Source organism: Lissotriton vulgaris, chromosome 1_1, assembly GCF_964263255.1.
Source record: "Lissotriton vulgaris chromosome 1_1, aLisVul1.2, whole genome shotgun sequence".
In the NCBI taxonomy this organism is placed as follows: Eukaryota; Metazoa; Chordata; class Amphibia; order Caudata; family Salamandridae; genus Lissotriton; species Lissotriton vulgaris.
Window position 1 is genome coordinate 797,464,250 of NC_141685.1, and position 25,296 is coordinate 797,489,545.

Genomic DNA, 25,296 nt, shown 5'->3' on the forward strand with positions numbered 1-25,296 from the left:
GTAGTTGGCCAGGACCTCATGGCCTTCCTGCTAGAGCGGGTGGAATCCCTCCCCTTGTGTGGTGACATGTTGATGAGCTGTTAATGTCCAGGGCTTGTGTGTGCCACTGCCAGCATTCTTTGATGGAGGATCTTGAGATGTGCTCTGCATGCAGTCTGAGTGTATTGATATTGTTTGATAATTTGATCAAAACCTCTACTTTTACCAGCCTCAATGCATAGAAAATTGTTTCCAGGATAGATGAGGGTTTGGGGGCATGGGGCGTTAACTGGATTGTTTGTTAAGGGCTCTCAACGTTTGTGAAGAGTAGTTCATCAAGAGATGGAGAAAGAGTGTTTCTTCTGACTTCCAGGTTAGTCTGATAATGAAAGGTTTTAATTATTTGGCTTGATCAAAAAGCAGATGTTTTGTCATTTCTTTGTAATGGCCATGCCTGAGCATTTCCAGTTGTGCTCTGTTCATATCAGTGTTGGATCACCTCCTCTACCTTTCACTGGTAAAATCATCTTAATGTTCCCTCTTTCAGTCTCTGGCTCTGGACCTGCATCTTCTCTGGAGCTGCAGTTTCAATTTACCACTCCATCTCGCACTGTCCATAAACTGGCCTGACATTTGGAAATGTTCAAATACCCACCCCCAGCAGGTCAGTGGAGTGCGTGACTACACATACTTGGCATCTTTTTGCCCTCCACCAGGTGACACCCACAGTGGGGCACTGTGTGCCTCCCTAGAGACACCTTGCATACCTCTGAGCCTGTGTGGGCAATATGGTGCAGGAGAGAAGGTGTACCCCAATTTGTATGGGGCCAGGCCTCCATGCAAGTGATGGCATACCTCCTTCACACTGCAAAGGTGCAAAATGTCAAATGTGGGTCTGTAACAGGTATTAGAGAAGGGGTCTTCGGAAGAGTCTGTGGCAGCTTCTGTAACACGGAAGTAAACTAGTTTGCAAACAGCAAGCATATATACCCTCTGCATTCCCTGGAGCACCTTTGTCATTCAACCTCAGGCTTTATCTTAAGGACCTGGGAATCTGTCAAGCATGCTGCCCTCCTACACTGCTGAGGCTGTCAAGACTTAAGTATGTGAGTACTAGTGATTCTCTCCCTCATCTCCCTCCCATGGACTTGTCTGCCCACTGTGCCCACACTCAGTGGCCCTCAGTTTCCTCTGAGACTGATGAAAGTAGTTTCTGAAAGGATCTGCATACTTGGGAGATCTTTTCCGATGAGAAAAGTCTTCTAATAAATTGCCATTGTTGAGTGAGGAACTTCTTAAGAAGCGAAAACATTGGATTTAGGTGCGTGCTTGAGTGACTACTAGGTAATCTCCTGCATACTCCTAGACCAGGGTAGGAAGTTCTCAATGCCTGAGGAATGAATATTTATTTGTCTTCACCTCCCCAAAAAGCGTTTAGAAAGTTCTTGAGTCCTTGGGGATGACAATGAAATCTCTTTCATATACCCACATGCAGGTTAGGAAGTTTATGGGTCATTAGGCACGACCATGGAAAGTCTTTCTGACCACAAATACATGTAGGAGGTTCTTAAGGCCTTAGGGGTGACTATAGAATATCCTCACACTGCCAAACACAGGCTAGGAAGTGCTTGAGGGTTTAACAATGATTAACTGCTCTCCGCCATACCGCCAAACGCAAGTCAGGAAGTTCTTGAGGCCTTGGGGACAACTAGGATGTCTTCTCCTTGCAGCCAAATGCAGGTTGCGAAGTCCTTACGGCCTTAGGATGAGAAGATACATCCAGACGGTGCCCATATTGTTGCCAAAAATTGCCCTTTTTTTAAACAAAGTTGGGGTGAGGGCACTAAGCGAAAACAAATGAGAGCACGAGTATGGTGATTTTTGTCAGGAGGAAGTGTTTCTTTGCAATATCTTTAACTTTTTTTAGCGTATTCTGTAAATGTACAAAATCTTTCAGCTACCTGTGCGTGCAACTATTTAATATTGTTATGGTTCGGCCATGTTTTATTCTTGTTAATTTGTATGATACTGACTTTGGTATTCTATGTTCCTTTAAAACTACTGTAAAAATGAATGTCAAAAATTAATCTGACCGTTAGATTGTTGAGAAAAACAATGGGTTGTAATCAGGAATCAGTATTACTAAAAAAATATTTAAAATGTAAAATAACTAATATTAAAATTAATATTACTAATTTCCTGGCTGGAAGTATTTTTCATTGAGTTTGTATGTACTTTGTTTGGGTCCTAGGAGAACATTGGAGTTGATTGAGAGTTTGGCTTGATTATATTCAGGCTCCATGACTTGTAAGCATATTTTAAAAAAAATGTGGTGTAAGCAACCAAAGAGGATCAGTTAGAAACCCGAGTATCAGAAGGTAGGCTAAGCCTGGCTTGGCTGAGAAAGCAGTAAGAAAACAAGCATTGGCAAAGAAAAATGGTGTGACTTACTGTGATGTCACATGTATGTCTATTATACACTCAGGGGCTCATTTATGAAAAGTGATGCAACACTGGCGAAAAACAGCAATGCGTCACTTTTCATAGCGCCATCTTTATGACACTGGATGTGCAGTATTTACAATGTATCGCTCTACTGTGCAAGGATTTACAGCTATGTAAGGAATTCTGACGTATCTAGTGGTGTAAAAATGACGCACTTCTGGAGTGTGTTGGAGAACTAATGCAACTCCAGCAATGTGTCATAACCCTGGGGCGAGTCCCATGTGAAAAGTCCTGTGTCAATCCTTACACCTGTTTGAAGCAGGCGTAAGGATTTTGACGCACTCAAGTCATAGAAGTGGCACAGTGAAATCTCCTAAATTACACTGCACCACTTCTACAAGGCTTTTTTTATGGAGGAGCGCCCACCCTGCATACATTATACCTGACGTAGGTATATTGTAGCGCTGGCCTTTACAAAGTGACACCTCTGCCTTGATGCGTCACTGTGTAAATAGGGCGCAGTTTGGTGCATTGAATACTCCGCTGCAGCATCACAAAAAAGTGATACAACGGCAGCGCAAGAGAATGAATGTACTTGAATTACCAATGCCATAGTGCACTCAACTGCACATTGTAAATGTCTATAATGTGCCATGAACCTGTAGCCCTGTGCTGCTTGAGGAAAGTGTGCAACAAACTGCTAAAGTTATTTGTAGTAACATTCCAGAAAATGGAGAACATTTCAAATGTCAAGATGAGTTTTAATTTTTTCTGCCAAGATAATGTTTGCCTTACCTGTTTGAAGTAACCATTCCATCTTGTACTCTCAGAAAACTAGTGTCTTTCCAGACCAGATATACTGCATTCGTGCCAATACTACCAATTACTGCCAATTAGGTGAGAGGCTCATGATTTCTAAGTAAAACATTAGGTTATTTTTTTTTTTCTTGTGCATACAATGTTGTCCACTTCAATGCAAGTTTGTGGGAAATTCATTTACCCTGATTTATTTATTTATTTATGTAAAGAGTTTTATGTAGCGCTGGCTAGACCCGAAGGTATCGAAGTGCTTTACATGAGGTTCCACATAGTTGCAAACTTATTTCAGTTACATATTACCAATGATACCAGTAAAAACATACTAAGGAGCATAGAAGAAAAAAAAATGGAGTGAGATGGGGTTGGGGCGAAAGGTGGTAGGGTAAAGATACAACAGAGAGACAAAGGGAAAGTTTGCCCAAGGTCCGGCTGGGTAGGTGATGGCCGAGGGGGGAATCCGCAGCCCATCTCCTCTTCAGCTATCAGGTAGCTCCACTGGGCATCGGTCAATTAGCTAGGTCTCAATTGGTTTTCTCCAGTTCTCTCTTTGTCCTAAATGCTGGCATGCCTCTCGCTCACTATCTTTATCTATGGCCTGCCTCTCTTGCTTTGTCAAATCGCAAGCTAACTAAACCCCACTCACAAAAAGGAACTCAAAGCAGGTTACTTTAAGTCCTAAGGGTATTGGAAGGGAATGTCCGCTGTATTGTATATAGGCATTCTCCCCTGCCCTGAGTGTCTGACTGAATGTGTGTCTGGTATCCTTTTATTTTGCCAATAGCATCCTGCTAATCTAAGCATGGTCGCAGAGGCCTAACATGTCATTGATTACACAAGGCCCGGGACCTGTACTTTCCTTTGACCTGGGAGGGTAAGGGGAGGTGCATCAAGCATGCCCTCATAATGGACAAAGGACTACTTTCCTTGTCCTGATTATCTATACTACTATAATAAAGGAAGAACTTTCAGCCTTTGAGGCGGGTAAACTCGGGAACCACAGCGCCAACCCACACACCGGATACAGCATTGGAAAGGTCAGGGTAAGCAGATGGTCATAGGCTATATATCAGCAAAAAATATATGTTACAAGGGCAAAGTACGTTCTTTGCTAAAGTAGTCCCTTGGAAGTAGTGCCATGTCTGAGGTGGGCGTGTGCGCTAACGAGGAACGTGCTGACATCACCGTCAGACATTTTGGTAAAGTTCAGGAAGTAAACCAGGAGCGCAAGGAGGAACCGCCAGGAGCGCGAGGAGCAGCGATAGGAGCGCAAGGCTGAGGAGCGGCAGCGCCCGCGATGGGCTAAGGTAGAGGTCCGACATGCCCAGGGGTAGGAGCGGCCACGAGCGTGGGGAGGAGCGGCCAGAAGCGCGAGGCTGAGGAGCGGACATGAGCGCGAAGAGGAGCGGCCATGAGCGCAAGGCTGAGGAGCGGCGGCGGCGGTGAGTGTCACCTGGTCTTAGGCCCACGGCTGCACAGGTGGTTGGGGGCCTGGGATTTGAAGGCCCTGAAGGTGGTGGTTGCGCTCCGGAGGACTGCACACTGAGTGTAATTGCCAACTGGGATTCGAGACACGACATGCTGCCGGAAGTCTGTGGGGGCCCTGAAGGTGGTGGTTGCGCTCCGGAGGACTGCACACTGAGCCTCATTGCCCCTGGACAACGTCGGGCGGGCTGCTAGTACCAGATAAATTGCTGGTGGCAGTATAAGTTTAGTGTGACAAGACATTTTTATCTGCATCACTCATAGTGTGGCCTACAGTCCCTTTTGTGTAAAGTTCTGCTGTTACGTGAAGGCCCATACCCCTGCTCTGATATCCTGTATGCATGTCAAGGGTGTCTTTTCTGTGCATGTAGCATATGTGCAGCAGTATGACTCTAGTGAGTGAATCCAAGTACTGGAGCCAGAGGAATCCATTTTATATGCTTAGGGTTGGTTTGGCATGGCACAAGATAGAGCATGAGGACAGCCACCTAGACAGTGGAAGTGTATCACCTTCATTCCTGTGACTGGTGGGTTGAGGTCCAGACAATGAAATGAGGAGGACAGAGTGGGAGCTACCTTCAGAAATTCCATAAGGACTTTTTCATAGTAAGATGCTGCAGAGTAGTTCTTCCTAAGCACAGCCATTCATTTCCATTGTGCATCGTGAAGAGGTTTCTAAGGCGGGCCTACCCTGATCTGCTTCAGAGAGGCCGATGACAGCTAGGTGCAGAAACCTCACACTTCATCATGCCCATGTTGCGTGTGCTCCAGTTTGGAGACCGCTCCAGTGCTCCTTGCTATGAGAAGCATCACTTTGCACAAATGATGTGTCTGAAAGAAGCCTGATAGGAACACTTGAAAGAGAACCACCCCAAACCATTTCTGAAATTTGGAACAGTTGATCCACATTCCCTGTGTAGAAAATGTGTACAAATGTGGAATCGAAACCACACCACTTTGGTCCAGTTCCAAATCCTTCATGACCAAGGAATAGGAGTACTCTGCAGGGCTGGTGTTTGACAGAGAGTCACCCATAGATGATGGGACATCACCTGAATTCTGCACTCTCTGAAAGAGGAGCTAAGGGTCTTCAGAGTGTTCAGACGCCTACCTTTCTGCTGAAAGAGGAAGGAGTCTTCCTGGCCATTCAGGGGGATAGGCTGTCCAAGAGGAGATGCCCAGCATGTCCCAGGATGGAGAGATGCCCAGAGAAAGTGACCTTCCAGTGAGTGACCTCCTGCAGATGGTCCACTGGTCTCTAAGAAGGTTCTTGGCTGAAACTGTGAAAAGCGTAAGTGAATGCACCAGAATGGTCAGGGCTGCAACTACCTTCGTGATCCTACCAGCCAGGTTAAGGTTGCAACTGCTGTGGTGATTGTGTATGGTAGGTTAGGGCTGTAACTAACTTAGTGATGATGTCAGCCCAGTTGAGCTACAACTGCTGTTGTGCAAATGAATAACAATGGTCCCTTCGGGGGAGGATTTAAGCCGCCTAGGCTAAATATAATCATCCAGACTAATTGGATAAAAATCTTCAAGTGGTCTTAATACAACATATCAACTACCATGACCGTGCTAGAAAAAAACGACGCAGTGAACCTGAGTAGTGACAATAATGAAAATAATAGTATGTAGGTGCTGTATAATAAATTATCAACAGCACATTGGATTATATACAACATATATACATGCATAAATATTGACTGATGGAATACACATTTTTCAACACAACTCAAAATAGGAGTACTGTGTTAGCAGTCGGATAAATCATAAGAATCCACTGGTTTCCATTTAGTCAATACAATTCAGAATAGGAGTACAGTGTTAGCATACAGATAAATCATATGAGTCCACTAGTTACTTTTTGTTGCATTAAAAGTACTTGAAGACTTTATCGAACTAGTTTGATTGTATTTAGCCTAGGAGGCTTAGGCTTATATTCTCCCACATTGTTTTGCATTTCAGTAGCCCAGGGGCCTCATTTATGAAAAGTGGCGCATCGCTGCGTGAAAACAGCGATGCGTCACTTTTCACTGCGCCCTCCTTGCGACACCAATGATGCGTCATATTTACAGTATGGCGCATCATGGTGCAAGGAGTTACAGATACTTCAGTATTTCTGACGTATCTGTATTGCGCAAAAGTGACGCATTGCTGGAGTGTGTCACAAAAGTGATGCAACTCCAGCAATGTTTCCTTTCACATGGGGCAAGCCCCATGTGAAAGGGCCTGCGTCTGTCTTACGCCTGCTGTGAGGCAGGCGCAAGATTTTGACGCAACGATGTCCTAGAAGTGACGCAGTGAAATCTCATAGATTTCACTGCATCACTTCTACGACCCTTTCTTGCACCGGAACGCCTCCCCTGTATACATTATACCTGGCGCAGGTATAATTTGGCGCAGGGGTTTGCAAAGTGACGCATCTACCTAGATGCGTCACTTTGTAAATATGGTGCAACAAGGCACATTTTTTACGCTGCTGGTGGCAGCGTAAAAGTGACGCACGGCCTCATAAATGAGGCCCCAGGTTCCTAGTGTTACGGGGCTGTCCCCAAATAGTTTAATATGTAACTTGTGTGGTGACTGTGTCGGCTGGTCAGACCTGCGTTTACCATGGTGATCATGTTGGCCCAGTCAGCGCTGCAGATGCCATTGTGAATATATCAGCCCTATGGCGGCCTGCAACTCTCTTGGTGAGTGTATCAGCCCAGTTGGGCCCTACCTGCTTATGTGTGTGCAAGAGCAACACAAATAAAAAATTTGATTTATCAAGCCATTCAAAGCCACCCTTTGTGGCTTCATAATGCAACGCAGTTCAAATCGCTGTGTGGCATTACCCTGCACCAGGAAAGCATTCCATGGATGTTTCCACATAACATCCATGGATTTTGATGTATTCCCAGGTATATGTGACAGACCTGGGAATGCGCCAAAAACCTATGCCTCCCTGGTGAGGTGTAACAAAGAGAAATATGTTTATTTCTCCTCGTTGTTTCCTCTTTCTATGTATTTGCATTCTGCAGCACACATAGAAAGAGTAAAAAGCCTATGGAGATTTTTTTGTGTGCAGAATGGTGCCCCTTCCTGCACAAAAACAATCTTCTTGACAACACAGGCACCCTTGCACCATGGTGTTAGGGTGCCTGCATTGGCGCTAGGCTGCCAAAAGGGTGCCAGCAGAGGGGAAAAGCACTGTATTGACTTAAATATAGTGCATTTCTATACTTTTCCTGCACACGCAGTGCAGTGCCTCAAGGTGACTTGCTGCGCTACATAACTTGTCCATAAATATGGCCCTAATTTCCTACTCACTACACCACCGTTGGTAAGAAGAACACCTGAAACGCATAAACTGATTGCACTTTTGAATTTTGCGGAACCAGAATGTGCACCCGAACCTGATTTGTGCCTCTTCCATAATTTCTGGTAAGACAAGCTCATCGACGATCACTCGGGTGGGATCAGCGGGCACAGAGCAACACGAAGAATCTTGACCAGGATCACTGCCTTGTAAACTGGATTGAATTGTGTACTATTTAGTACTGCTGAAGATTAAAAAGAGCTTTCTTTTTCTAGAAAGACAAGCACTGAACTGGCTAGTCAAGTTATTGTATCTGTTGGTTGATTGTTGAGGTCTGAGCTTGTGCCCCCACACTGCCGACCTGAGAAGCCTGTGACTGCTCACTCTTGCTACCACAAGAGTCAAGTAGAAAAGGTTGTATTGGCCCAGTTTGCAGAGACTTAGTAGGACAGATCCCAAGCCACCAGTAACCAATTACCTCAACCACCATGGTTAGCTTATTCAAAGTATATGATATGAGAGGCTTTTGTTGGGAGCACAAGTGCTGAAGACAGTAATGCTCAGGAACATACTGGGGTTCACCTTTCAACACTCCTGCAAGGGTAGGTCAAGTCATTAACAAAGATTCCGCCATTACTTGCCTTTTTGTACTCTATCAGGGCTCACTTCCCTTTTGTCAGACCTCGGATGCTCAAAGTATTCTGGTCCACCATTTTGATTGATAGCCCCTTGTAGATTCTTTTAAAACGATGCCAAGTACAAGCAGAAGATGCATAAGCAATGGAACCTTTTTGTCTCACCAGGGACTGGCCCACACCTGCCACTTTACAAGAAGTGCCATTCTCTAAGCTTACCCATGCAGTGACATGACTTTGGTCTTATTTTATTTTGTAGTTGTAACCTAGGGGACCTTTCTGGGAAAATGTGTTTTTCTGACTGGCATATAGGTTTCTAGCAGACATAGCTTGAGGCTCCTAACATGTCCATCCATTATTGTGTGACCACACAAACTGCCTCATGCTTGACCCTGAACTCACCAAGATCATTATTTCTAGGGCTGGGCATAGTTCATGAAGTAGCGCTACGCGTAGCTACGCGAAGTGCCCTTCGCACTACGTGAGCTACGCATAGCACTACGTGAACTGCGTTACCCTGTTCGCACTGTGCAAGATGCCGTTTAAAATGATTGCACAGTGCGGACAAACATCCGGCACTGTGCAATCATTGAAAACGGCATCTTGCACAGTGAGAGCTGTAGTTTTTTGCCACTCGAGTAGATTTTTACTCGAGCGGCAGCTTTCTCAACGTGGTCTGGTAGTTTCTCATCGCGAGCAGTCGCGACCACTTGCAATGAGAAACCTGACCTTCCTGCGTTGAGAATCTCGCCGGGAGGTTTATTTTCCAAGCTCGCCATCGGCAGCTTGATGTTGCTGATCACGAACGAGGAAAAAGTCTCGCCTGGATGTCATTTTGCTTGCACGCGGTCACCAACTTGAGGTTGAGGAACGCGAGCCATCAAAAAATTACCGCTGCACTACGCTACGCGTGTTTGCACTGTGCTACGTGCAGTTCGCGTAGTGCGAAGTAGCGCAAACTTCGCAAACTACGTGAGCATAGCGTAGTGCTTTGCCCAGGGTTCATTAATTCTCACTTTGACAGCTATCTGGAAGGCCATCCGTCCCGCCTACATTTTCCAGAGGACTCATGTTGCAATTTCTGTGTTGACTTCAAACGCAAGATTAGGTCCTCCATTTTTAATTAACTCGAGGGCCAATCCTATCTGTTTCCAGCTACTAGATATCCACAAAATGCAACAATACTGCAACTTCCAGGGTTCCAAAACCCTTATTAACCCTCTGGTGATCAGTAACATTGACTATTGAAAAGCCTACTTTTCTTCCTCCCACTCTAATTTTACCCTCAATCGCACTTTCAACTATACCACTCTCATCTTATTTGACCCCATTCAACCTACATGACTTCTCCCTACAGGCACAAGGCAGTCTGTCAAACACAGATCTTCATATAATGACTTCAACCTAGATTTCAGGTCCATCATTGGCCAGGCCCCACCTATTTAATACTAAGAGACATCGACTACATCCTCAGTCACCAACCACCTAAGATCACAAACTCTCCACTTCTTCACTATGGTCAGTTGTCTGGTAAGCCATCTAGCTCCAAACTGACTGAACTATCCCCCTGTAGGAGAGGTTTTTGCTCTCAGTGCCTTCACAAATACCCTGAAAAAGTCTTCCTCCATCTTGACGTCTATCAAAGAGGCCACTCCCACTTGAGGCAAATTAGAGGAAAGGGCGTGTTCCTGAAACCAACACTCTTCCACAGGCTCTGTAGCCTCCATGTTGCTATCATTCCTTGCATTCATGCCTTCCTCATCTTTGTTTGACATTCCCACTGCCTGCGTTAGTCCACTGTCCTGTCTGTGGACATCTATGCAGTTATTGTATGCACTGTGTTTCTGAACAAAATGCTTAATAAATTAATACAAACGTCAGTGTTCTCAAAGTCTGGAGTCAATTTTTCTTCTTGAAGGGTGACAAGCCATTCTCAAAATCCTTAGCTTCTCATAGCTGCCAGTGATATTTCTCCTTGCTACACACATAGGGGCCGATTCACAAAACTAAGTTACGACAAAATCCTAAACTTACTACTTTTGGTATTCACAGAAGGCATTTAGTAGTCTCAACCCCATCCACGCGGGGCTAATTCCCCTGTGGTGCGGGCGGGGAGGGGCCGTGCGGGGCCACGCGGTGCTCGTGACGAGCCCAGCTCATCATGCTGCACAGTGAACCTGTTCTCGTGACGAGCTTGGCATTTTATGACACCGCCCACTGCAATAGAACCCCCGCACAGACGGGGAATTACCCGCGTGAGGGCTGGCCGCGGCAGTTATGACAAAAGTTGTGAGGAAAGTGGTGTATTATATTGGGTGGTTGTACGACCTTACTGTGTAACACACTCACAATATCATCTTGGGTCCAGTCCGGTTTGTTTGCAAAACCTTAGCTCAACCCTGGGCAGCTGTAGCATTGAGCAGTTAGGCGTAAACAAAGGATCAAGTGTAAAGCAAAATAACAAAATAAGAAAGTCATGCAACATGAAAGAACACCAAAACCAATTCATAAAAGTAGCTCCTATTTTTATAAAGTGTTTGACACAAAAACAAACAAAGTCCACCATAGGGTTCCGGAGATATAAATATATAAGAAAAGAATAAATAACAGCTTTTCAGTAGAAATGGAAATGAGCATTGGCAAATGCTGGTGTTCGGGTGCTCTGCCCACTTTGGGTGACCAACTCGAACAGGAAGCAAGTCAAGGGGGCAAATGAGGCAGTGAGACCAGTTACATTGTCACCAAAACAGTATCCAATCCAGTTCCAGGCTATGTGGGAGTACTTCTATAGACATCAACAAAGAGGTCCTGATGCAAGGGATACAAGATGCTGAATATGCTGTAGGAAGCTGAGGATGCTGTGCGGTTGACAGGCAGCTTCCTGGGGCTACTCTTCAGGCCATGGTCTTTGTGGGGTGACTTTGGCCACAGGGGCCCATGTCCCTCGAAGTCCTGGTGTGGTCCAGTAAAAGTCCAGTTGCCACTGTACTACTAATCTCCGGTCACAACAAAATCAGCAGCTCCCTTTGGTGGAGGCTGGTCTCTTTTTTGTGTTGCCAGCCTCCACTCTGACAACTCTCCCAGCTCTAGGAGACTTGTGTGCAACTTTTGAGCATGGAGGCTCAGGTTCTTGGGTTGCATGTCTGTGCCAGAGATCAGTGGCGATCAAGTGATTGTGGCTACTGACTAGCCAAGGTTAGCTTTTTTCATCTTTAGTGGCCCTGTAGCTGAGAACAGGAAGTCACCCAGCTGACTCTTGGAGTCTCTTCTTCTGTCTGGGGCTTAGGATGCCTTTGCCTTGAGTCAAACCCCACAGGCACAACCATTTCTTACTATCCCAAGGATCAGCAGGTGCAGTCCAGTCAGTATAACAGCTTCTCTTTGCGAGGTCCAGAGAACAGCAGGTCATTGTGTCTTCAGCCTTCCCTCCAGTCCAGATGGTATCTGAGGTCTGGGTGTCAGAGGTGCCATATTTATGCCAAGAAAGCTCCCTTGGAGGATCTGGTGGTAACTAGCCAATGGGCTTCTTCGGTCCATCCTACCTGATGACAACTGCCTGCAATGTGTGGCATTTTGCAATCCCAGGATTTAACATTCTGCCCACTCCTTAGATGGCGGAACCCTTCTCTCAGTGTGGAGTTTGGTAGCTCACTCTAGCTGTGTTGCTACCTGGGGGAAACATGTGCATGGTAAAAACAGCTTGGCAGGTGTTATCCCCTCTCTGTCCCCATTGCCATCATATATAGAAGAACAAAAGGAGAGCCATTCCTGTGTGTGTACATTCTTTGCCCTTCAAAGGCAGCTGCACCTTTGAAGCTCAGCTGTTGGACTCACGCCTCGTTCAGCTTTCCTGCCAGGAAGAGATCCACGCCTCTTCCCGTGGCAGGCCCTTGTAATACTTCCTGGGAGTCATTCACACTCCTCCCCAGGAGGACAGAAAGTTGTCTTGTGGTCAGCAACCATAAATGGCCCAGGACACTTGGGCAACAGGGTGGCAGCTTTCTAAAGTTTCTTTTACTGAAAAGGTTGAGTAAATACCATTTAAGCATGGAGTTGGATTTAATGTCCTGATTCTTTTGAAACCTTGAAGTATCTTTTTTAGTAGTCCCATTCTGAAGTTAGCACTGCTGAGTTGTCATCGTGTAACTCTGCACTCACCAATGAGGCTACTTACTCTGTACACAATAAAAATGACAATTTAGTTTGTTTTTTTCAGAACATGTAAAACACACATTATGCTTCTTAATATACTGCCTCTTGCCTTTGGATTCAATAGGCTTGCTTGAGGGGTGACATATATTAAGAAGGGAGGTTTGGGCTTTGCAGTTACCTTAAATGACAATTTTGAATTAGCAATTCATAAACTACGCAGTGGTGGGATGGGAGTCGTGTTTTACTTAGTCCCATTTGTGGTGGAACAATAAGTGCTGTAGTTTATGAGGGACACTTTAACTTACAGGCCCTTGGTACTCCTGGTACCATACAATAGGGACTTATAAGTTATTGAAGTTGTGCCAATTGAGTATCAGCCAATTAACTTTACATGTTTTACGAGCCAGAGCACTGACATTGAGGCGTGGTTGGCGGGACTCAGTGTTTTCTTAGGGTCGACAAACCAGCAGTATCAATCCAAAACCTTGAGGGTGATCATGTAAAAAGAGGCATTTCATTACACTCATGCTCTCAGTTGACCATTCATGGAGTTCCAGAGTTGAGTCCCTTTCCCCACTGCATGCTTAAGGTCTTTCCTCCAGCTTTCTTGCGCTTGAACATGTTGATGTGGTTAGTTTAGGCTTGCAAGGCCAGAGGATGCAACTGAGGGTGTAAAGAAGAGCTGTTTTCCACTGGCATTCAGGTCCTGTTTTATGGATGGTGCATAGTATTTACAATTTGACATATTGTTCAACCAGGAGTGAGAGTAATATCACCGGTTTAACAATGTAAAATGCAGATGCTTTTTCAGGATTTTTTATAGTAGTAGTATTTTTACCTCCAGCATACAGATGTACTGTGTTTTGCATTAGGCCAGTGAGGACACCACCACAGCCCTAATTAGGTCAATTCAATAGTGTGTTTGTAAGAGAGGAAGAAGAACTCTCAGAACTACAGCCTAGATTCTGTAAGCTGACAGGCAACACAGGGCAGCACCCAAAGATGCTACGCTGCGTTTCATGACAGGGAGGGCGCAGGAGAACACCATATTCACTTAGAAATGACTCTCTTCTCCCCTCTCCTTAGTGCTAGCGTGGATTTCAACTGCTGATAACCACGCACACACTTTAGCACTAGGGTGTGTGTGTGAGTCTAGCATAGGTTTTGTACAGGAAGGGTATCCCTCCTGTAAAAATTACTATTCTTAGACAAGTGAAAAAGCTTTTCCTGCTTTGCATGTGTGCTGTAATGTGCAGCACACTTACAAAGTTGGAAAAGCACAGCGAAATGAACACATTTCTCCGTTTAACGCCTGCTTTTCAGTGGCGTTAATTTTTGGCACTAAACTCTTTCTACTGATGTTTGAGAATAGAATTTGGCGTCAAAAAGCATGAGTGGTAGCACGGGTATGCCCATGTACCACCCATCAATCAATCAATCAATCAGGCATTTGTTAAACGCGACTACTCACCCGTAAGGGTCTCAAGGTGCTGAGGTTAGGGGGTTGCAGGTTCCAGTCCATCAACAAGGGGGGTCTGTCGAAGAGCCAGGTTTTGAGGTTTCTTGCGAAGATGGGAAGCGATGTTGTCTGTTGGAGGTGGAGCGGAAGGGCGTTCCAGGCTCTGGCCGCGAGGAAGGAGAAGGAACAGCCTCCCGATCTGGTCTTTCTGGTGTGGGGGACCACTGCGTAAGAGAGCTGGGCTGATCGTAAGGTCCTTTGGGGTGCGTGTGAATTGGGTCGGCTGTTCAGGTATGCTGGTTCGGTGTCGTGGAGGGCTTTGTGTGTGTGTGGGTAATAATAATAATAATAATAATAATAATAATAATAATAATAATAAAGTAGTTTATAAAGCGCCTGGTGACGCCATCCCGGCGTGTGGAGATAAAGATTCACAAACAGCAATGTCACCTCCCCCGCCCAAGCAGTGCTTTACAGATTGTACAAATTAGTTTTTAAAAGACTTCTGAACTTGGCCTCCGATTAAGCATGGGCGGAAAATCCGTTTCGCTCGCGGATTTTGCAGATTTTCGGTAAATTCGCAATCCGCGAGATTCGCGAATCTCCTGCAAAATCCGCAAATCCGCGAGCAGCGGATTTTATGGCTTGCTCGCACTGTTCGCGTGAGTTCACGGCTTCCCAGTACAACTTCGCGCCCCGCGAATAAGCGCAAAATTGCAGAAATACGATCTTAGCAAAACTGAAACTACTTACCAGGTTCAAAAGTTCAGGCTCATCATTAGTAGCCATTTCCTGTAGTGCTTCCTGAGGGGCCCCTCCAGAGTTCAGTTGCCAGTTGCAACTATTATGTGACCCTGCTCTGAACCTCAGAATAGTTACACATATGCCACAAAGGTCCTGAATTACAGCTAAGGGAGACAAGCAGGAGCCAGGCTGGAAGTTCAAATCCATTAATCAGCCCCTAATTCATTATTGTCAGTTGGGGCAGGGCAGGTGTTGTAACTAATTTTGCAACAATGAAAGCACTTAGCAAGTGCAAAAGATCACTAATCAAGAAGCACTAAGGAAGCAGGTGCCAGCTAAAAAAATATTCTGTGTCAGCCCCAAATTAATTCAGGTCACTTGAGGCAGGGAAGGTGTGCTTGCTTTGCCACAATAATGTACACTGACTGGACAACCAGAGGGTGCTGTGATGAAACAGAGGGTGGCATGGGTGGGCCAGAGGGTGGCATGAGTAGTCAGAGAGTGGCAGTGGTGACAGAGAGTGGCAGTGATGAAGAAGAGTGTCCCAAACAGGCTGGACATGTAGAAACAACAAGTTCGCGAAACTTGCGACCCGACAGGTAAGTTCGCGTTTTGCGAAATTGTACAAAACCCTCGCGAACTGGCAGAAACCCGCGCGAACACAAAAAAAAATCCGCAAATTCGCGAGAATTCGCGGATTTTGCGGATTGCGAGTTCGCAAATCCGCAAAATTCGCGAACGCGAGATTCGCAAAATTCGCCCATGCTTACCTCCGATCCTTCCAGTCTGAGGCCAACCGGGAGTCTGTTCCAGTTTCGAGCCGCTATTACTCTAAAAGATCGACCTCCCAGTTTGGCTCTTTTTTACGTGGGGAACCTTCTGCAGGCCCGTTCCTTCTGAGCGTAAAGCTCTACTAGGTTCATATCTATGTACCAGGTCTTGGAGATAGGGTGGAGCTTTATGCCAGAGTATCCTGTGGCATATTAGGAGAGATTTATACATAACTCTCTTCCTGACCGGCAACCAGTGTAGGGCCGCTAAAGCAGGTTTGGATGCTGCACTTTTGGGAAGCCTCAGGACCAGACGAGCGGCCGTATTTTGAAGGACTTGCAGGCGCCCCATGCTTTTTTCTGTGGTGCCTAAAAACAAGACATTTCCGTAATCCATACTGGACGTCACCAATGCTTGAGTCAAGGTGCGTCTAGCCTCCAGAGGAAGTAAGTCAAAGGTGTGATTGAGTGTTTTTAATACCCCAAAACACTTTCCCACTAGGCGACGAATGTGGCCCTCGTAGGATAGAGTGGGATCAACCCATATCCCCAGGTTCTTAGCCTGCTTACAGGGAATGGGCGTTGGGCCCAGGCATAATGGCCACCAATCCGCTGTCCAGCTCAGGTTGGTCCCACCGATCACCATTACCTCCGTCTTGGAGCCGTTGAGCTTCAGACAATGCGAGTTCATCCATACTGCCAGAGCCTGCATACAGGCCTTGAAAGGGTAAGCATTTTGAAGGTGACTCTGGCCTCAATGGGGATCCAGTGGAGTGTGCGCAGGTGCTGGCAGATGTGGCAGTGTCTTGGCAGATTTAGGGCCAGTCTTGCGGTGGCATTCTGGATGTTCTGTAGCTTGCGGGTGAGGATTTTGTTTTTTCCGGGATAGAGTGCATTGCCATAGTCAAGTCCGCTGGTGACCAGAGTGTGAGTGACGGTCTTTATGTGTTCGAGGGGGATCCATTTGAAGGTCTTACATAGGAGGCGGAGGTTGTGGAAGCAGGAGGACGAGACGGAGTTGATCTGGCAGTCCAATCTGAGCTCGGAGTCCAGGATGACTCCCAGGTTGCGTGTGTGGTCCATGGGGATGGGCGGGTTTCAGAGGGGTGGGAGCCACCAGGTGTCATTTCAGGCATCGGGGTTTGGGCCCATGATGAGTACTTCTGTCTTGTTGGCGTTTAGTTGTAGGCAGATGTTTTCCATCCATTTGGCGACGGCTTCCATGCCTTCTCGAAAGTTGTGTCTGGCGGTGTTGGGTTCGTTGGATAGGTAGAGAATAAGTTGGGTGTCATCTGCGTATGACACAATGTTGAGTCTGTAGGTTCTGACGTTGGGGGCGAATGGAGCCATGTAGACATTGAAGAGTGTAGGGCTGATGGAGGACCCCTGAGGGACTACGCAGGTGCTTGGTGTAGGGTCTGAGAGGAAAGGGGGAGACTGACCCACTGCCGGACAGGAATGCCCCCTTGATGCAAAGTAATGCAGAACAGTGTTTTGTGCTGCTTTGAGTTATTTTTCCACACAAACTACACAAATACCAATATACATTGGTTTGTGAATCCCAAAAAAGGTATAGCGTTGGTTTTGAGTTACAAAAGTACCGCTAAACCTTTGAGAATCTGGGCCTGAGTGTCCGAAGACAGTATTCTTCTTAATGGCTGCCATTTTATGTTAGAAGGAGAGTTGTGGATAAATTAGACTTCTGTTTTTTAAAATTTCTGCTCAAGTGAGAGGTCTTCTTTTAGCTTTTGTAGCAACCAGAAAAGGGAATGTATTCTAAGTTGAGGTCTTTGTAATCAAGATTTCTCTCTAGGTCATTTTGAGGAACAGGCAACTCTCTTCCATCCTGTAATATATGTGTCTTAAGCAATTTGTGTTCATAGTCTGGCCTAAGGTGGAATCATCCATTAGCTGGTATTGTAGGAGCAGCTCTACCGACGGGTGCTTATAGACTTTGAAGAATAGCAGCAACAACAAGTTTAGGGTACCACCACAAGGGAACGATTTGGTCACTTAGGGCCCGATGTAGGAAGGCATTTACCGGTCGGTAACGGCCGAATTCGGCCGTTACCGACCGGTAAATGCCTTTTCCAATATAGGAGGCATTTATTTACAGATTCGGTATTTTTACCGATTCTGTATTTACCGAATCGGTACAATTACCGAATCGGTAAATACAGACTCTGTAAAAATACCGAATCTGTAAATTCTAATGTAGGTAGCACTGTTGACAGTGCTAGAGGCCTCTAAGAATTCGTTATTTACCACCCAATACAATTGGGTGGTAAATAACGAATTCCTGTGTACATGCACATCTGTGCATGTACACCTGTGCCATGTGGCACACATACATGCCCTAAGGGCATGTATGTGTGTCACATTGCACATAAGCCAAAAACAGGGGTGCTACAGGGTGTCAAAGTGACACCCTGTTCCCCCTGGCAGGATTCGGTATTTACCGATTCGGTAATTACCGAATCGGTATTTGCCATTGATTCCTATGGGCTTCAAGGCCCAAATGAATCAATGCCAAATTACCGAATCGGTAAATACCGAATCTTACCAATTCGGTAATCAATTAGGTAAAAATACCTACATCCCCAGTGCCAGTTCTTAAATACTGAATCGGTATGATTCGGTAATAATGAAGTGGTAATCTGGGATTACCTACATCGGGCCCTTAGTTGCGTGTGCCCTTTCTTACCTGTTGATCGCTTCCTGCTAGAAAGTGAAAATCCATTTTACTCATGCTCTATTTTTCATCCCAGTTCTCCGGCCATTCCAGAAACATTTTGTGATTTCCCTACTGCGTACGCTACCCACAGCCTGTGGATTTGGACTACAGTTTGTCCTGCATGCTGATGCCATGGAAAATCCTCTCTGATGTCAGCTGAGTTGGATTCAGTGTGCATTAAGGGACTTATTTATCACTTTTTGAGATGCACCGGTGACGTAAAATATGCGCCGCACAGTGACATATTTACAAAGTGATTCATCTAAACAGAAGAGTCACTTTGTAAACCCCTGCACTTCATTATACCTGCATCAGGTATAATGTGTGGAGGGTGGGCGTTCCACCTCAAAAAAGGCTTGTAGAAGTGTTGCAGTGAAACCTATCATATTTCACTGCAACACTTCTAGGACGCCACTGCATCAAATCCTTACGCCTGCCTCACAGCTGGTGTAAGAATGCTGCAGGCACTTTGAAACAACTCATTGCTAGAGTTGTGTCTGTTTTCAGACACACTCTAGCAATGCTCCACTTTTGCCCCTACGGAAACGTCAGGAATACTGACATTCCATTAAATCCTTGCAACATGGACCGCCGTACAGTAAATATAGCACATCCATGATGTCGCAAGGAGGCAGCACTGAAAAGTGTTTCATCGCTGTTCTCACACAACAACGCAACACTTTTCATAAATGAGGCCCTTTGAGTTTAAACTCTGACTGGTAGAGATAGGGAGGACCCTTGGTTTCCATATAGTATTAATGATTGTGGGCCTTACTATCAAAGGACTTCCTCTGGATGGAAGACTGAATATAGACGATAAATGGCAAAAACTTCTTAATTTGCCCCCTCCTCCATCCTTCCGTATGTGTGGATCTTGGTGACTTCAATAGCACAGCAGGTGCATTTTTCCGGTTTTGGGTTAATAGCGTTACAAACCTTCTCAGAGAATGAAAATGGAGGAGATTCCTGCATTGTTGGGTAAAGGCTCATCGGTTGGCTTTGGTGGCATCTGATTCCATTTCGTGACTGAATATTTTGAACTGCTGAGGTGTCTGATTAGCAGTGGCGGCTCCTCCGCAATGGCGGAGGAGCGTCGCCTCACTGCCTGGATCAGAGCCAGAAAATGTAAATTAAAACAATGTTCTTGCATCGTTTTAATTTACATTTGTCGGCTCTTAGCCAGTGCTGTTGGGAGGGTTGGGCAGAGGTGTGGGAGGTGGGAGGAGGAATGCTAGTGCACTCCACTCCCTAAGTGCACATATGTGTTTTGACCGGCCGTCTTCGGCTGGCCAAAACACACAAGCGCACGTAGGTTTGAGACTCCCTGGTCTGAGCTGGGAGTCTTTTCTGCCTACTCAGACCAAGTCCCACAACAGGGAGTCTGTCCCAGGAGCTGCTGGGACCAGCAGGCAGGAAGATGAGAGGCGGCGCCAGCAGACATGGTGTTGGAGTGGCCGGCGGCAAAAGTTTTGTTATATTCAATCCCCCCCACCCTCGCATGAAGCCTCCTACGCGACCCCACCCACCCCACCACCTTTCGTTTATGGCGGCTGCTGCTGGTGATTAGTCAATTCACCAGTTCTGACAGCAGAGTGTGCCTTTTGACCCTATGCGCCACTCTGTGATATATAAGCATGTGAGCCTTGCAGATATTGTTGATGTCCTGGGTTTGTTCCATCAGTCATCCAGGCAAAGCTTTCTCACATTGTTAGGATCAAATTCAATTATATATTGGTTGCCTTGATCACTTGTGCTACCTTTTTACTTTTTCGGGTTCTCTAAAACAGTGTTGTGTGGAAAGACGTCTTTTTTTCTAAGGAAGTACACGTATTCCGTACCATGAATGGGTTGTACTGCTGAATATCAACCACAACAATATCATGGCACAAGAATATTGAGGACAGAATATTAAGGGCTAAAACATCGGAAAGTAAATCAATATACAGAAGTATATATTTATTATTCCACATCTACATACCTTTAAGATACATGTACGGCATAGGTACATATATGTGGAGTTAGATATAGAAAATCTAGATTTACTTATCAGTCTTTATTTTTTATTAAATATTTTGTCCTCAAAAATCTGTCTGGCTGATATTGTGGGTTAGATACTCAGGGTGCACACCCCAAGGGCACAATAAATGAGTCATTGTCTCTATTCACATATTTATTCATTTATTTATTCATAACATTTTATTTAGCGAACGTGGTCCCGAAGGATATCAGAGCGCTTTACAATTTTAGGGGAGGAAGGTAATAGTCACAGTACAATCATCAAAAGGAAAACCAACCTAAACAAATAAAGAATGCATATCAAACAAAAAAGGTTACGAACAAAAGGGACAATAAAGGGTAAGATAATAATTGGACCACAGAGAACTGGGAGGGGAGCAAGTGACTAGTAAAGCAGAATAACACCAAAGGCAGGACTTAGGATGTAAATCCAGAGCATTAAAGCAGACGATCCGAGACCCTTTCAAGGTAGGAACATGTTCATGAGGAATTTTTTTACTCCCAATTTGAAGGCAACCTTGGAGTAGATTCTGCACATTTCCGGAGGGAGAGAGTTCCAGATCTTCGGCGCAGAGCCGGAGAAAGCTCTTTGACGTGTTCTCTTTTTGCGAAAGATCTGTGGTTTCAGGAGTAGAGAGTTAGCACTCCGAGAAGGTCTACCCCTCTGTATAATTCTAGCTTTTGCACTAGATAACTGAGGGTTTTGAAATGGAGGGCTTTGTGATGCAGACAGGCAATCTTTAGCTGAATTCTAGCTTCATAGGGCAACCAATTTCGGGATCTTAAGACTGGGGAGATGTGCTTGTTTCATTTGGTACCTGTGACCAATCTGGCCGCCGCATTCAGTGAAGCCCTTAGTGGGGCAAAGGTATATTTGGGGAGGCCACAGAGCGTAGCACTGCCATAGTCTAGCCTTGGCAAAACAAGCACTTCGACTACTTGTTTGAAGTCTGCTTGTGGGAGGAAAGGTTTGAGATTCCCAAGCATCCTCATTAGGTGATTACCTCCCTTGCACAAATTGCTGATATGATTTTTTATGTTCAGATGCTTGTCTAGGGTGAGTCTGAGAGAATTGGCTGCGTCAACAATGATGGGGGAGCAGTTGAAGTCAGTGAGGTGATTCATCCAAAGGTCTATCTTGGGGATGTGATTTGGGGGAGAAATGAGAAGTAATTCTGTTTTGGAGGTGTTGAGCATGAGGTGGTTCTCAGTTAACCAGTTTTGAGTATTTATTAGGGTAGATTTGAGTGATATGAGGTTATTCTGGGAGGAGATTTTCAGATAGAGTTGCGTATCATCTGCATACATATGGAAGAGAATGTCTGCAGAATTCAGTTCATTAGCTAAGGGTTCCAAGAACAGATTGAAGAGTATCGGAGATAGAACGGACCCTTGGGGTACCCCCATGGATACTGGTGATGGCTGGGAGAGAAAGTGGTTTGCGCTAACTCTTTGGGATCTGTGGTGGAGGAAGGACGAGACCATTGCAGCACGGCACCAGAAAGCCCCATCCTGTGCTTCAAAATGGATAGGAGGTTGTTGTGATTAACAGTGTCAAACGCTGAGGAAAGGTCAAGGAGAATAAGGAGGCAGGATTCATAATGTTACCTAATGGAATTAGATGACAAGTGTGCAGTGCATTGAATTGCTAGGTACGGTGTTTAGCAACACGTTAATTTTAAAGCAAATGATTAATCTAAAAGACTCTGAAAGGCAAAAGCAACCTTATCATGCAGGTACATAGATGTTAAGTAAAGTAAAGCTATTCTTACCTACATATACTTACCTTGTTGATATTTTGGTCGTTGGCATTTTTGCTACAATATTCTTGCATATTTACAACAAGGGGTGGTGAGGGACAGAGTCTCTGAATTAAACAGAATACTCTCACCCAGTCAAGAGATCAGGGCTAGATCCAACACCGTTTTTTAGCTCACTGCACCATCCCAGTTTCAGAACCTGGCTGTATGCAAATTAGTCTGTTCCTGTCCCAGTGCATGATGGGAACAGGGCAAACCAAACTACAAAAGCCAATTCTTACACTGGGAAGGAAACAAGCTACCGGGGACCGGTTTCTGGCATTTCAGCCGTCTTCGGCCCGGCTTGCTTGAATCCTGATGGTGCAATGAGCAAGGGACTCACATCTGAGTATACCCTTCCACGCTTAGGGTGGACAAAAATATTTACAACAAGGGGTGGTGAGGGACAGAGTCTCTGAATTAAACAGAATACTCTCACCCAGTCAAGAGATCAGGGCTAGATCCAACACCGTTTTTTAGCTCACTGCACCATCCCAGTTTCAGAACCTGGCTGTATGCAAATTAGTCTGTTCCTGTCCCAGTGCATGATGGGAACAGGGCAAACCAAACTACAAAAGCCAATTCTTACACTGGGAAGGAAACAAGCTACCGGGGACCGGTTTCTGGCATTTCAGCCGTCTTCGGCCCGGCTTGCTTGAATCCTGATGGTGCAATGAGCAAGGGACTCACATCTGAGTATACCCTTCCACGCTTAGGGTGGACAAAAATATTTACAACAAGGGGTGGTGAGGGACAGAGTCTCTGAATTAAACAGAATACTCTCACCCAGTCAAGAGATCAGGGCTAGATCCAACACCGTTTTTTAGCTCACTGCACCATCCCAGTTTCAGAACCTGGCTGTATGCAAATATTCTTGCAGCACGATATCTTAAACCCAATATCACAGAACCGCCCAGTACCACTTCAGGGGTGGGATGCATTGCTTTCAAGCTCGAAAGTCTTGTTAACAATTTAGTATCTTTGGGGGCTTTTAGATTACCTAAAATAAAACTGAAATGAGACCCCACTGAAAGAGGTCTAGCACAACTCGTACCACCAGAAGAGACTTTCCTGGGTATGTCTCCTCAACGAGCAATAGAAAGCTCCTCTACTTGGGAAAGTGTTACCAATTTTGTCCACAAGAGCCTTTGGGGCATATTTACAAGGGGATATCACTACCAGAATGTTACTTTTAGGGAAGTTCAGGTGGCGATATCCCCTTCTCCTTATTTACAAGGCGGCGTTAAGCCACTTAACGTGGCTTAACTCTCCCTTGTAAACAATGTTCCCTCTAATTTTTTTCCTCTATATGCGTCAGTGTAGGGTCTCTGTGCGCTGCAGCCGTGGCTATATGAGCCAAGAACAACACCCGCGTGTGTGCAGCTCCAAATATCACTACAAACGTTTGCTTAAGACCCTAGCAGCCTAGCTCTGTTAAGAAGAGACATTTTATTCCTCTGTCCGATGTAACATTTCCCTTTCACTATGATTCAGTGTCTCTGTATAATGTGTATGTGACGTAAAGTGCTAAACACCTTATACTGGTATGAATGGTGCTATTAAATAAAATAAATATGAAAGAGAGAGGTGTTTTGGAGACTTGGAGATCACTGTTAAAGGTTGGTAATAAGAGTATTGTGGCTGAGGTAGTCATTGGGCGCCAACAAATACTGTCACAGCAGGCGCCACCAGCACTAAAGCCGGCCCTGTTCAAATGGCACTAATAATTACAGTGAAATTATGAAAACATCCCGCATTGCAATTTGAAACCTTGGCAGCTATATTGCTGAATTTCTTTTCTTTAAAAGGATGTGCTGCGGGGTGATTGTGTGCGTTTGTTAAGGTTTTCGTGTTAATTGCAGGTCATGATGGGTGCTGCGATTAACATGAAACTTTAACAAATGCACAGGGACATCTTAATGATTTTGAGTGCCAGGGCCAAACTTATTTCTGGGGCCCCTGATTAGAACAGCTTTGGATTTATGATCCAATCTCAGCTTTTTCATGTCCATTTTGGCCAGGTCACCGACACTGCAGAGGCACACTGGTCCAAATTCTAAATGTGCTTCCATGTAATATTCAGGGTTAGTGGGATGTGTTTTCAAGATTGCAACATATCCTGAAGGAAAAGGAGAGGAGACTAGTAAGAAATAGGATTTAGTGGCGGAGAAAGGGGGAGAGAGGAACATGGTAGAAAAAAGTCAGGACGCAAAGACGAGAAATGGGGAAGGGGTAATGGAGAAATTGTAAGAGAGGGTCGGAAAGAAAGGCACCCAGAGGCGTTGGAGAACTGGGAGGGAGAACTGAGAATGGAAAACCGGTAAGAGAGTGAGCAAAGTACAGGCAGTGAGAGGGAAATGGAGACAAGAATTGGATGGGGAGAAGGGGAAAGTGGGTAAACGTGGAGCGGGACCGATATGAGGAAGAAGAAAACGAAAAGAGGTAGACGGCGAAAGCAGCTGGGGAGTGGAAGAAAAAAGGTCAAAAGATATGTCAGAGAAGACAGCAAATGTGATATGGCAATACTTCAGAAGTAGTGTCTCTGTATATCGACCTTGGGGGGTTCTATAAGGAGCATTTTTGGCCATCTTGTCATTTCTAAACGCTTGCCCTATGTAACTGTGATCACTGGAATGAACTAAGAAGGGTGGAAGGTTGGTTAGGCCTTGCTAAGATTTTTTATCTTGCCGAGATGTAGGTCTGAACAGATGGCAGCTGCAAGTGTGTAAATGACTGATCCATCTGTCGGTAGTATTGTCTTCACTAACACTTGCTTCCCTTCTCTTTTTGAAACTCAGGGGCAGCAACCTTATCGTGGTGTCACCTGGAAGCTTTTTCAATATTATATGAAAGCCATAGTTGCTGCTTATTTATCTCATGCAAATAACAACCATTGACAAAGCCAATAGTCCGACTTGTTGTAGGTATGATGTTACTTGTTGTATCATATCTGGATGCAAT